This window comes from Cheilinus undulatus, linkage group 1, assembly GCF_018320785.1.
Source record: "Cheilinus undulatus linkage group 1, ASM1832078v1, whole genome shotgun sequence".
Lineage (NCBI taxonomy): Eukaryota > Metazoa > Chordata > Actinopteri > Labriformes > Labridae > Cheilinus > Cheilinus undulatus.
The window spans coordinates 52,081,190-52,094,286 of NC_054865.1; the positions used below are offsets into that span (position 1 = coordinate 52,081,190).

Below are 13,097 nucleotides of genomic sequence, written 5' to 3' on the forward strand. Positions count from 1 at the left end.
TATACTATGGAGGTTCTCAGCCGAGTTACCTATATGTCTCTCTGCATTTTAACACAGTTCAAAAAATTTGTTTTTGCAATTTTTGATCTACGCAGTCATAAGTTCTTGCCCTGTATCTACCTGTGTATATTTTGTTACATTTTACATATCTCTATAATGAGGTTAACAAGTAAGCACTATATCTTGAACATTTGACATTGTAAATATTGCACGTAGCCACTGGGTTGTATGTAGACGTGTTTTTTTTGTCCTTGAAACATGTTCACGTGATGACTCTCAGATCGGATCATGTGATTGTCTGTGTGACTACCTCCACCTGTATATAATTAGGTGCTTTGCACTCGTCACTTTAGTCTGATCAAGAGCAGCTCTGCTCGAAACATCACTACTTTGGTGCAATAAATAATTATGTTTTTGGAGCCCTGCAGTGTGCGAGACATTTTTCTGTTCTTTAATTTATTTTTACACACTGGTATCGGCATCGGTCCTGATTTTTAGAATCAGTGCATCTCTACATCACATTGACTTCTGTATCTTCTGTATCTTGGGAGACTATCTGAGCTGTTCATTATCACTTTTTTTCCACGAGTTGAAGACTCTTGTTTTTGCTCTTACATTTTTACATCCACCTTCTCATTATGGATGCCGCTGAAGTGAATAAGCCGCAGGAACGCTGACTGCAGAAAAAGGAGTGAATGTGCTGTCTCTGTAGAGCTCAACGTATAAAGAAGTGCTGCTGAATAAATAGGCTTTTCTGTACCATCAAAGTGAAGGCATGTCTCTTCTCCTTTGCTTCTCCATACCACGCTGTATACTGCTTCCTTGTGTCTGAGAAGTACATTTGCTATTCAGCTCAGCTCTGACAGCAGCCCTGTTAGCAATGACGAATTTGATGGACGATAGCTTCCTCAATGTCATGTCTCCAACCAGCTCTATCCATCTACAGCCAGAAATGCTGTTGCCAAGGGAGGAGCCCTTGTTTTTCTGGGAGGATATTATGGAATACTACTGTATGTGTACATTGATGGGTTGTCATAGATACAGGTACCTATATAAACAAGTAATCAAGCAGTCAGTTGATATACTTCAACCCGTGTTTTGTTGTCTGTTTAATGGACCGTAGACTCCTTTTATTCCCCAGTGTTGCATCATTGCCTAGAACAAAAGAAAAGGAAATGAGGTCGTTTAAACATTTCTATCTGCAGTAAAGACAAGCATTCAACTCTGAAGGTTTCTAACTGCATCATATAATCAGAGGTTTAATCTACAGTGAGCAGTAGATCATAATAATCAGCCTTATTTTAACCAATTACTGACAGATGTGTTGGATAACTAAATCAAAACATCACTGCAGTATGGGGTTACAATACATGCAATGAATAGCACATCTTAATTTTGTTTTATGTATGGCCCCTGTATCGAGCATTATCTAAACCGCAACCTGGGCAGGGATTAATTGACTAAACGGTTAATCAACTGACCCAACTGACGCTGATCAGTGGGATCAGTGTTTTTTAGGCACCAGTGTTGTAGATCAGAGCTTTTCAAGATGGATTTGCCTGATTCCGGACATGGAGTCAAGCAAATCCATCTGCTTTGCAAGGTTAGCAGAGTATGGTGTTAGCGGAGGTCCACTATGCTTCATGAACCACTGTTCGATGTCGCAACTCCTTCGCTGATGCAAATCTGTACATCTCTGAAAGTACAGTCACTCACTCAGTCACATACAGACTCATGAGCAGGGCTGACCTCGGCAGTCAGCTAAGAATATATGCAAGCTGTGTCAGCTTAAACTGGCTTATTAGCTAGAGCAATACATAACCACATTTAGGAGTGTGGACAAACATGTCAGGAGGACTGAGGGCTAGCTGTGCCAGCAGAGCTAATGTTGGTCACACTCTTCAATATTAATCGCATTGTTTACAAGCAGACAATTTTACATAAGTAGCACAAAAATCTGACTGTTTTCTGAGTGTTTTCTCACCTTTAGATTGGTCTCTTAATAAGAATTTAAATATCTGTTTAACAAACCAGGAAAATAGTCAGCTAGGAACAACCTTAAACCTGGGAGTGAACAAGGAAAGAAATGCAGTTACCCAAACATCCACTGAGGCAGCTTCATAAAACAGGCCAATGCCAGCTGACCAGTATGTTAATATTTAAAGCTCTTAAGCAGAAATAAACATCCTGGTATCAATAAAAGGTATGGATATGTGATATTGGATCTTTGTTGATATCTGGTATGCTGATATCTACAAAATATCTTAAGCTGATTGCAGAAATTTTCATAGCTGCCCATACTGATAATCCACTTTTTAAGCGAATATCTGCCAATACTGATACGAAAGGTTTTGGCTTCAGCATCTTTTTTTAAATCATTATTAGATAATTTCTTCATCATGTTACATTAACAGGTCTGGATTTACTTTCTTGAATTAACAGTTAAGTTTCTATGTTAACTGGGGCTCTGATGGCCTAGTTATTAGTTTGAGTGCCCCATGTAAAGCAGCTGATGCTAAGTGGGTGGCCTTGGTTTGGAATCTCATGCCTTGTCCAGCCTAAAATTCCCCACTTGTCATCTCCCTGCTTTAGTTTTAGAGAAGGGGCATGGTCTCAGTAACAAGTTGGGGCTGCTGGGTGAATTCTGGGAGTATCTAATTTGAGTCTCTCAATTTGAAGAAGATGGAGACAGGTAATATTATAACCTCAAGGCCTATTAAAAGATCTTAATCTTCATTTTGAATGGTATTGTTAAATATATGCTAAACTTGTTGTGTGTTTATCACTATCGATGTTATTTAATGCTTATCTGAATATTTAAATAATTGTACCTGATTGCAGGAGATTACAGTATAGTTAAGTGTAATTATTAGGAACCTGCTTTAGTCATAGCTCCTGATAGTTTTGCTGCTTGTGAACAATACTCTTTTCTTTAGCAAGCACTGAAAGGCCAAACTTGAAAATAATTTGTAAACAACCCTCTCCCATGTGTCAGTGTCCACGGGCCAAGAAGATGGAAACAAGGGCTGAGCCTGAACCGCAAGCTACGTACAGTATACTTGGGGCCAGATACATAAATGATGCATTAGTACAGCACACACACACAAAAAAAATCCTCTTCCCCTACGTGATCTAGTGTATTTAAAAACAGGCCACAGGCAGGTAGAATGATAAAGTAGAAATAATCTTGTCTTCTCTGCGAGGTATTTGGATATGGGTATTGCCAACAAAATCACAGATTTCCATTCATGTTTGACTGCGATACCAATGTACATAATCATAAAAGGGTGCATGCGCTAATTCAGTGATAATATGCAATCAGGTGCTGCAAAAAGCTGCATTGACATGTGATGACAGCTGCTCTGATGTTATTATAGAACCATGCCAGTGCAACACAATTAGAGTAATTGCAGTCTTTCTTTTCCACCAATTAAATGAGAGATTGGCAGATCAGGCAGCCAAATTGATTCACAAACATGTAATTAAGATCATAGACATATGGATACGACATGTCTGAACCATCTCACAATAGCTGATATTGATGTAGAAGCCTGTAGAAGCAAAGAGGCTTAGACATAGACCTGCAGAGGTTTCAGAAGAGATAAAACTTTATTGATCCATAGAGGGAAAATTCTGGTGTTGAAGCACCCAAGACAAAAAGAAGGTGGTAAATATACCATAGAATTTGAAGTAAGGGTAGCTTACATAAACAAAATAATGTTAAGATAGCAGGCATGGCTGACATTTAGAGTGAAATGTGACATGTGATTATGTCAACTGAATTAGTAAGATTGATAGCGACCAGTTATGTAAACAGCTGTGTAATAGCATTTAACATGGGATAGTATGGAATAGGCCACTTTGGTAATAGGTGTAAGATGTTGAAGATGCAATTAGTGCAAGACACACAGATCTGATGTAGCAATGCAGAACAGTGAAGTATCACATCATGAATAGTTCCATCATCTATGATTGGGGATTGAGCTCAAAACCTGCATCCATAAAATGTTCTGAATTTTTCAAACCCCCAAATCAACAGTGTTTTATCTTATCAGCACTGCTATCAAGTAGGGAACATGTATCTATCTATGATCATTTTGACTCATTCTTGTTGCGTATTGAAGGAAATTATCATTTTTATATAATTCCCTTTTTTAATACTTAAATAAAAGAATTTTTGCAAGCTATTCTAGAAAATGTTTAAGTATCTGTGCTGCAAACAATGTATTTTGACACAATTTAGATTAAAGAAATACTGCATCATCTGCTACTGAAAATTGCAGTAGATCGTATTGCAAAATAATAATTAATAAAATTTCAGTTAATTTTTAGCCTTACTATCAAATCTCACTTTATGATTTCACTGGTGTAAAACTAAACATCAGTTCTTGCAAGGGCAACACTAGCTAAAAGCATAGAAGCATTTTGGATATTAAACCAAAATGTTGTACCTTCAATTTGAAGGAAAAAAGACACCAGAGGCGCTGCAGGTGTCAACAATCAAAACACTTACTTTAGCTATTACAGGACAGTTTTTTCCTCATCTGCTCACATCAACTCCGAAAAGTAATCTCAAACTTTGTGCAATTAGTTAAAAAATAAACACATTATGATTAGTTTCTCACTCATGAACACCTAATGAATTGAAGAACAGTCCACAAGACCCTATGTTGATGTGGTTTCAGGAGCATAGGAGGTGATTTTGATGATGTGTGCTAGGATACCCAATGACCTGCATACTTTAGGAAACTCTTGGTTACATATCAAGCTTTTGAAGGCACCACAGATAATACCAGGAGGCACCCTGGGGAGCTGCAGCATCCCTGCTTTTTAACTTGAGCTTTACTCGTCTTATACCATTTCTTCTTTAAATGTAGTGATGTTTTTCTTTAAAAACAGCTTACGCAAACATTACAATAGTTAAACTACACAAATAGAATTGATGATTACATTTATGAGCAATTTAGACAGTTCTATCTCTTCAGCTTGTACCACTTTTGGACCCCTTTATTTTTTAAAGATTTGGTGCATATTGAACTATAAAGATGGATAACAGAGATGGTATCATTTTAGAATATGTGGTATCTAAAATGGGAGTGAATTTGTGGTATGATTGCATAAGTTGTAAATAATTAGAATGCTGAACTGATCTGAAAGAGGCATCTTCACACACTGTTCTTCTGAAAAGCTTCCAGTGGACATTTGGACTTTCCATTTGGAAAGTGCGACAGCCAAGCCACATGGACATTTTGGGTTACAAACTGAGTTTCCGGCTCAGAGACTTGTAAGCAGTGTCAGAGATTTGGCATGGCCTTGTTGTACACCCTGTAAAACTAGAAATTACATCCCGAAATCACCAACAAGCTAACAGTGGTGTAATAGCCCCAGTGCCCTTAGCATGTTCCTGAGTGGCTGTGTAAACACAGATGGTGTAAGGTTAGACCCAAAGGGAAGGAAATGGCCTAAGAGCTGCAGGGAGAGATTGCAGGGATTTATCTGAGAGCAATTACAGTGAGGAGAGAAAACAGGAGATTGACAGTACACTGCCGCCCTCACTGGTAATAATTTGCTTGGAAAGGCCACTTACAGCTAACCCTCCTGAATATAGCACAGCTAGGATCCTCTAGAAGAGAGCCCTTTTTCCCATCACATGAAGGCTTTTACCTTCCCCCTGACTTACATGTTCAGCCTCGTTGCTGGATGGCCTGCAGACACTTGACATTTCTGCTTCATTCTTTAACTCGGCGAGCCGGGGTGATTTACATTTTAAATCTCACCGCAGACACTTGAACGTCTGTGTGTGTGGACTTTTAACTTGTTTTTGTGAAGGTGAATATGGGGGGCTGAAAGGTTCAAACCAAAGCTTCTCTCAATGTCAACAAGGGAGGTCCGGCTTATTCCAAGAGACATGCTATCAAGTGAAATCTAATCTCTTTGCAAAGGGATGGTTATTTTTCTCACCGCGGCAGGACCGCTGTTATTAAATAAACGTGTTTGTTGAAGAGTCACACCAAGAAAAACACAGCATGCCTTCATTTCTTTAAGTATTTCAGCAGGAACCTTCTATCTCTGTAATTATTCCCGCAAAGACCGCTGGTGATCTTATCATTTCATCAGGGAACCTGACCTTAGATTCCTCTGGAGGGAATTGAATAAACTCTTCCTCTCCCACATAGAAATCATAGCAGGGTCTTCTGTCTGCTTCCTGCCCCTTCCCTCTTCCTCTGTTTAACGAAACCGTATCTTCCCATCCTCATACTGTCATCGCCCTTCACCTCCCAGCAGAGGTGAGGCCCAGAAACAGAAAGTTTTATGGCATTCAAAATTTCAGTACTTTTGGGATTCCTTGCACACAGCTGCATCTTTTTTTCATACGGGGTAAAAGGGCTAGCATTGTAGCAAGGAGCAGTGCTGAAATAGGACTAAGTTATTAATGGTGTAAATGTGGTCTACATTTGGACGTTTCTGGAAGTGAGCGTTTGCTTTCCTTGAGTGTGCCTGTTATGATAAATGACCTGAAAGTGTCCCACTTTCCTCTTCATTTTCTATTTCTGTCTCGCTCGTGCCAGCCGTCTCTTCCAGTCCAAAGTCTTGACATTTTAAGAGCAACTTTGTCTGATTGATGAATAATGATACATGCATATGCAGAATTCAGAGAGGAGAAGAATAACCTCTGCCACCCTTCCTCTCTCTGAAGCTCTTTGTTCCCCTGCCTTTACTTCTTCATTCCGTCATATCTGCTGGAGATTGAGCGATATATACCATCAAAGCCTTTTTGAAGCTTCCCACTCTCCCCCAAAATCCTTTTGATTTCCGACAGCATGAGCTGCTTAATATTCCAAACTAGTCGGTGGCCTTTTCAGAGAACTAACAAGGTTCTGAAGATGCAAGTCTTGTCTTCATGTGAAAGGCAGCTGGGGCACAGCCCTCTGCTTTTTCAGAGCTCACACCGAGATGTCTGTGCGACTAACAAGTTCAAAGCTGCTCATCAGATACACAGAGGCCGCTAGGACATGCTCATGTGTCATATGTCTCCTTGTACTTTTTCTGCAAGAGCGCCTGTCCTTTGTCCTTTCAAAGACATGATATGTCCTCCTTCACTGTGGGTGTGACTCTCCGTTTGAGGGGCTATGTGAGTCAGGAAGAGAGACTTTGTTTTGGTTTTCATGTGCTTGAAAAGAAATATTTGATTTGTGTAGATGTGCTCCTCTTTAGCCCTGAGATTCGTTATCATGGGATGGTTATAGGCATTTTGTATGTGAGATGTTTTGACTGCTGTGATAATTCAAAGGTAACCATATGTTTTTCTTTTCACGAATAAATCTGTTTATGGAGGAATCTGGTTTCTGAATGCAACTGCAAATATGAAGTGCCATTACGCCTCCCCCTAATTTAGAACATGCAGTATTATTACTACATTTTGTGCAAATATGACATATATTTGCAAAGTGCATGTGGAGCATATTCAGATGTGGTCAAGCAGTGATGTCTGTGTCTATGGCAAATAGCTCCATTGAAGAGAGTAATTTATTACATGTGATTTTAGACATGAAAGCAACTCAATAATATTCAGAAAAACTCCAACAACTCAAAGAGAAACAGCAGCATGCAGGAAATTAGAAAATCCTCTATCTAAAGCCTGGAAGAGCTTTAGACACAACACTCCAGTATGGTCTGGTTTAGTTTTATCATGGTTTAGCACATTAAACTCTGATCTTACCCATGCTTCCTCAGCTGATGTACATCTCACCAGCCTCTCAGATTATTATAATGGGAAATCCACCTCTTTTTAAGAATTCAAGATCATTTGGGTCAGCTCAGTACAGCTGGTTGTTTGGCTGCCAAACAGCTCTTCATTTGGTACTAGTCTGGCTTTTTAAATGTGCATTAAGTAGCACCAAAGATTGGAGGAAAGGAAACTGGCACTCAGCTATAGTAGCTCAAATTAAAGAGTTTCACAAACAGACTCGTTTGTGAATGGCTCATCATCACCGCTCAGGACTTTCCAGCAAGGTTATTCCATTGATAGTTCATCACATTTCAATTAAAAGCATGTTTGTTACAAAAAATAGTATTTTTTGTAAGTTAAAGAAGCCCCTCTAGCCTCTTAGCTCTGTACAAGATTTGTTGACTCTTGTCCCCCTTCATGTGTCTAGATCAGGGGTTCTTAATCTGGGGGTCAGGACCCCCTTTGGGGTCACAAGACACTGAGAGTGGGTCACAAGATGCTTTCCTAAGAATTAGAAATATTTTCAGTCATTTAAAATGGTATATTTTACCCATTTATTTTCAAAAAATGCATAAAATTAGTTAAATGTAGAATAAAACCATGGTCATTTGGGGAGATTTACACTCTAATCAAGGTAATGTTAAAACACTCTTAAATGTAAGTCTACATGACTGATCTTGAATGTGCATGGCTTTGTTCAACAATCCTTCAACCCCCCTCAGGCGCTGCAGGAGTCTCTGGTCTCTGGCACCTTTATTTTGGGGGTCGTACGCTAAAAGTTTGAGAACCCCTGGTCTAGATGCCACTAGACGCCAGGTCTGCAGGACTGGGTAAATTATGGTATTGATCACCTCCACACCAGGTGAATCATCTAAACTGTGTTAAAAAATCACTATTTGGAAAGGGCAGGGATTGTATTCGAATGTAGATTTTTCTGATGATAACTGCAGCATACAGGTCCATTAAGAGCTTTAAAGTACTAACTTTCCTCTGTTCTCATTCATTCTAATGGCTGATGGTGAAGAACTTATAATGTTTATGTTGGTGTGATTCTTACTGTGGATATCTGTAAAATTCCTGTTTTAAAATTGCATATTTTTGACTGTGCTGAGAGGACTGTGAAGTTGTTACTGTGTCTTGATAAAATAAGAATTTTTTTTTGCAGGTTTTTTTTTTAAATGCATCCTGCCAGAATGTCTCTAAAAGTTCCATATGGCTGATACCAGTGGCGGATTTTCCAGTCAGGCTTTAGTCACATGGACTAGCCCTGATTTTGTCTTGAGAAACGGAATACAATCTTTTTGCTTTTATATGCAGAATAAGTCATTTATGAATTCTGCAAGAAAAAATACAGAGAAAATAGTGATTTAAATAACTGTAAGGTGCAGCCCCACTCTGTTTAGATAAACCAGATATGATAAAGTCGACCTCTGGGCTTGCACCACCATGAATATCTCTTTGGTGGCTGCTAGTTTGAAATATCAGCTTTTGCATACTTAATGAGATAATGAATAATTCCTGCTCTTTGACTGGTTTATTGCTTTTCCTAAAGGTTGTTTGTGTGTTTTTTTTATTTGCTGCTTTTGAAAATTATAACTGTAGTCTGATGGTATAGTCTTTCAGCTTTTTTTTCTACAAGGATAAAAACAGAGTTCACTGCTGAGAGCACCACAGAGGCCTGACAGGCACCAAGGGTATTTACTCAGCTTCCAAAAACTTCCAAACTCCTATTTACTTTCATCTTGGCTTCAAGCGTGTCTTTGCTTCCTCCCACTCCAAGCCTTATCCTCTCATCCTGTTTCTTCCGTTTAGAGCTAGAGTGCTAAGCGGGAGTGGCTCTTAGAGACACTTCAAAATTTGAGTTTCTCTGTTTTGAACTGTGTTTGCGCACAGACTCCACCCGCCCCTCCAGAGCCTGTTTGAGCATGTTGCCTTAGCCTCCAACTGTGAGACTCTTATGCTGACACCACCATGATCAAATGTCTGAATGCAAAGTAGCTTAGAGTGTATGTTTAAAGTGCAACTAGCTTTTGATCCAGCTGGTGAAATGTAGAAATATTTGTATTTTTCTAAGACAATCGACAAATGTAAAATAGTCCCTGCACAGAAAAAATGGAGCTTAGAGTGGGTGAACAGCTGAGCACAGTCTGGGTGTAAAACACTGCAGAGTACCCGTATTTTTTCACAGGCACAAAAAGGGAGCGACAGAGCCTCTAAATATATGCAAAGCACCACAAAATAACATCAGAATTTACTGTCTATATCCCTGAACACTTGTGACAGCCACAACGCATCCCCCCCCGTATGTGTTACAAGCCCACTGAAACCCTCTTTGTCCGGTTAATCCAGTGTGAAAATTACCCTAATGTTTTGAGTGTTGGGAGAGGTTGGCATGGGCCCCATGCTTTGGGAGCGTATGAGTAGCATTGGTGACTAGCTCAGGCCTCCAGGTTTGTTTTAAAGTGGGCTCATTAATTCTACTCTGAATCACACTGAATGCGATAACAGGTTTTTAAAGCAATGATTTGGGCTTGAGGTGTAGAAAAGATCTGCATTTGGCAATGGGGTGATTTATTGTTCTATGCAAATGTGTGATTTTAATCAGACTAGTATAAAGTAGAAGCATGGCATTAGGATTAAACACTTTTTGTTTCCTTAGAAAGGAGGATATGGCCTCACACGTACCTGTGAGCACAAAACGTTTATAAAATCATCTTGAATACATGTCTGACAGTTTTAGAAATATGGAAGCCACACCCATACCTTGACCTTAAAGTTCATCTCTAACCTCTTTGGAAGTTGTTAATAATAATTTACTTTGTTGGTGCAGTAGTTTGTGGCATAATTTCTACCCCTGGCCGCTAGTTGGCGGCAGACTTCACCAGCTGGCAGCAGGCATTTAACTGTTCTCTAGTCTCCTCTGCTTAGACAATGAGATCACGCAAGCGCTCATGCCTACTGCTGCAGTGCAGCTTCTGCTGCATTCTTAGCAGATATATGGACTTGTTTTGGCTTCCAAAACATTAAAAACGGCACAGACTTCTACAGGAGTCAAATCATTTGTAAGATATGCCACGTCAGAGTGAAATACTTGGATGACACGACGAACATGAGCATCATAGCAATAGCTCAGCGGCTAACAGCTAACGTAAAAGAAGCCTGCTGAAGCTATCACTGATTTTTACTCATGTAACCATAATTACCCAATCAATACTTTGTTTTTATTGTAAGGACCTGCACCGTCGTAGTGTTGTTAAGAATGACAGCTTCCATGATACGATTAAAAAAAACAATCATTGAATTATGTTGAATTATTTTACACCTTTTTATGGGTACCATCACTTTTGTTTAAGCCAGTTTCATTAGATCATTTTTCAAATGATTCTGTTCAACCCCAATTTAAAAGCATTGTCTGATTTTCATTAGTTAATTTTCAGTAAATTTTATTTATTATTACTTCTGTCAGTTTAAAGTTATTTCAGTAACCGTTGTAGGTTTTTCTTCCTCTAACGTGTATGTCCACATAAAACATTAAGGATTACCTTTTGGTGTCCAAATACACATGTAAATGCAGTCTTTATAATGCAGGATGGATAGGACACCCCCCCTAGGTAAAATGCTGTGATTTAGATGGTTGTTCTAAAAGTATGCATTAAGGCACACATGCTTTTGCGCATGTGTTTGATCAGTTAGAGAGAGAATTGATGATTTCATTTTCTTTTTGTTTTGCTTTGCCAGCAGCAGTTGTTAGCATTTATTCCAGTAAGCTTCTTGAACTTGATGAAATGTCTGATAGGAAGTGATCACATGTAATAAGTTGGTTCCAGCTCTGCAAACAGAATTGTTAATTAACCAAGCTCTTTACTTCTCACACTCAGGACTGTTGGATATAGCTCCGGGCATCAGATGGTCAACGATTGCTGGCGCCATGGTGGCATCAGTGGTGCGATCATTCAGTGTTTGGCCAGCCACAGGCTCCCAAGAGAGAATGGATGTATTATGAATGCCCAACAGATGGGTCTCCATCTCTTTTTTCCCCCTCAACTACAAGTCCTGATAGATGGCTCCTTGTGTCAGGACAGCAGCAAATGAAGAGCAACTAAGATAATGAATGGCCTAATATCACTCTCAGTCTAGCAGCAGTAAAGAAATATCCTCAGCCTAATGTTCAAAATGTATTCGCAGGAGAGAGCCATAAAGCTGATGTTCATGATTCATATGCAAGGTGTCAGCCACTTGCTTAAGAAAGGTCGATTAAATGGAACAATATGTAAAGGCCATGAAAATGGTGTCAGCGCGGTGCTGAGCTTGAAGAGCCACATGCTAAGCTGCCTACAAAAGAGGAGGTCAAGTCGGCTTTCATACTCTTAGATCACAGGTCCTTGAGAATTCATTTCTATAACACAAACTATAACTTAGTTATGTTTGAAAATGAAAATCCCTGCAGAAATACAAATAATAATCTGCTAAAAAAAAAGCTGTTCATCATCCTGTTTGTTGTTCAATAATGAGTTGATTTGTTTGTTTTTACCTGTGCTAATTATCTGCTGAAGCAAGTTGAAACCAAGGTCACAGAAGTTTCTTTTCCCCAAGGAATCATTCAACAAAGCACTTCAGCATTGCCATTCAACTCCTTTTACCTTTTATAATTTGTTGAAGGGCACTTTCTTAGGATGATAAAAGTTTAAAACTTTAGAAGTCTGCTACCGTTAAGGAAATTAATTTCAGTCGCTGAACATGTCTGGCTATGTCTTTATCGAGTATTTCCTCCAGGACAAAAGTCTGCGAAAATGTTAATCAATCTCTTTCTGAACAGAATCAGTCAGGTACTGATGCACTGCAGTTAATTATTGATATAGGTACAAGTTGATGATCAAAACATTTCACAAATACATGACCTTAGTTATGCTGTGTTGCAGTGTTTGTTTTCCTAATATTTGTACAGGCATGGCATCTAGTTAGCACCCAGCTGCAATAAAGCATACCTTAATGAAGGTTATAATATTCAGGGCTTTTTTTGATTAAAGTAAGTGTGTTGTTTGTGATGCTCTTGAACTCTCCTGAGAGTTCTTTCTGTTGTTTAGCAACCCTCATTCATATGTATAAATGAACCAGACAGCAGAATACCAATGTGGAGCTGCAGCTGATGAAATTGTTTTCACTTTGAATTAATCTGCACTTATAAAATCAATATGAAATTCTGGGGGCCCAAGGTGACCCGAACCAACCACTGCTTTTGTCTTACAGGTAGGGATGCACATTCTTGATGTTTGCTGAAATCTTATATACATTTCTAAAATCATTTTGGACTATGGCAATCCCATAATTCACATTTTTTCATAGTAAATAACACAAAGTCACCCTTTTA

At 39.0% G+C, this 13,097-nt stretch overlaps 1 protein-coding gene across 1 annotated transcript in view; it reads left to right on the top strand.

The window, feature by feature from the left end:
• The window catches only part of glceb (glucuronic acid epimerase b), a 104,238-nt gene that overhangs the window by 26,655 nt on the left and 64,486 nt on the right, over window positions 1-13,097 (top strand). The window lies entirely within an intron of this gene.